Source organism: Suricata suricatta, chromosome 9 (genome assembly GCF_006229205.1).
Source record: "Suricata suricatta isolate VVHF042 chromosome 9, meerkat_22Aug2017_6uvM2_HiC, whole genome shotgun sequence".
NCBI classification, from domain to species: Eukaryota; Metazoa; Chordata; class Mammalia; order Carnivora; family Herpestidae; genus Suricata; species Suricata suricatta.
In genome coordinates, this window is record NC_043708.1 from 134,865,904 (window position 1) to 134,867,869 (window position 1,966).

The window sequence follows — 1,966 nt, forward strand, 5'->3', positions numbered from 1 at the left end:
GCAATTGCACTTATTAGTGCAATTAAGTACTTATCCAAAGGATATGAGTGTTGTTTCAAAGGGGCACATGCACCCCAACGTTTATAGCAGTGCTATCAACAATAGTGAAAGTATAGAAAGAGCCCAAATGTTCATCAACAGATGAACGGATAAAGAAGATGTGGTACAGGGGCGCCTGGGTGGTTCAGTCGGTTAAGCATCCAACTTTGGCTCAGGTCATGTTTTCACCATTGTGGGTTTGAGCCCTGCATCGGGCTCTGTGCTGACCACTCAGAGCCTGGAGCCTGCTTCGGATTCTGGGTCTCCCTCTGTCTCTGCTCCTCCCCTGCTAGCACTCTCTCTGTCTCATAAATAAACATAAAAAAAATTTATTTTTAAAAGATGTGGTATGAATTCCCTTTTCCTTTCTCTCTCCTCCAGCCATCCAAGATGCCGAAAGGGAAGAAGGCCAAGGGGAAGAAGGTGGCCCCGGCCCTGGCTGTCATGAAGAAGCAGGAGGCCAAGAAGGTGGTCAATCCCCTGTTTGAGAAAAGGCCCAAGAACTTTGGCATCAGTCAGGACATCCAGCCCAAGAGGGACCTCACACGCTTTGTCAAGTGGCCCCACTACATCCGGCTGCAGCGGAAGAGGGCTATTCTCTGTAAACGGCTCAAAGTGCCTCCTGCGATTAACCGGTTCACCCAGGCCCTGGGCCGCCAGACAGCTACTCCACTGCTGGAGCTGGCCCACAGATACAGGCCGGAGACCAGGCAAGAGAAGCAGCAGAGATTGCTGGCCCGGGCTGAGAAGAAGGCTGCCGGCAAAGGGGATGTCCCCACTAAGAGGCCACCTGTCCGTCACGCTGGGGTTAACACCGTCACCACCTTGGTGGAGAACAAGAAGGCTCAGCTGGTAGTGATCGCACACGACATGGATCCTATTGAGCTGGTCGTCTTCCTGCCGGCCCTGTGTCGGAAGATGGGGGTTCCCTACTGCATCATCAAGGGGAAGGCCAGGCTGGGGCGCCTGGTCCACAGGAAGACCTGCACCCCTGTCGCCTTCACACAGGTCAACCCGGAAGACAAAGGAGCTCTGGCTAAGCTGGTGGAAGCCATCAGAACCAACTACAACGACAGATACAACGAGATCCGCCACCACTGGGGAGGTGACGTGCGGGGTCCGAAGTCGGTGGCTCGCATCGCCAAGTTGGAGAAGGCGAAGGCTAAAGAACTGGCCACCAAACTGGGCTGAGCGGGCGCTGTTGAGTTTTCTGTATATAAAAGTAATAAAAGGCTCTCTTTCAGCCAGTGCCAATTGGCAAAAAATAAAAAAAAGATGTGGTATATATATATACATACACCGTGGAGTATTACTCATCAATCAAAAAGAATGGAATCTTGCCATTTGCAACAACACGGATGGAATTAGAGCCTATTATGCGAAGTGAAATTAGTCATGGAAAGACAAATATCATATGACTTCACTCATGTGTGGAATTTAAGATACAAAACAGATGAACATAGGGAAGGGAAGCAAATATAATATAAAAACAGGGAAAGGGACAAAACACAAGAGACTCTTAAATACAGAGAACAAACAGGGTTGCTGGAGGGGCTGTGGGTGGGGGGATGGGCTAAATGGGCAAGGGGCGTTAAGGAGGGCACTCCTTGGGATGAGCACTGGGGGTGTTATACGTAGGGAATGAATCACTGGATTCTGCTCCTGGAACCGTTATCGCACTTTATGTTAACTAACTGGAATGTAAATTTTAAAAATAGTAATAGGTAATAATAATAGTAATAATAATAAGAAAGAAACGTTGTAAGCCAGAACAGACTAGCAGAATATATTCAAAGTGCTGCATGGGAAATATCTGCAGCCAAGAATACTCTATCCAGCAAGGCTGTCATTCAGAACAGAAGGAGAGATAAAAAGTTTCCCAGACCAACAAAAACTAAAGGAGTTCATGACCTCTAAACCATTCCTG

General features: G+C 48.3%; 1 pseudogene; it reads left to right on the forward strand.

The window, feature by feature from the left end:
- Nucleotides 1–428: 428 nt before the first annotated feature.
- Nucleotides 429–1,287, forward strand: LOC115301519 (annotated as a pseudogene).
- Nucleotides 1,288–1,966: the final 679 nt, after the last annotated feature.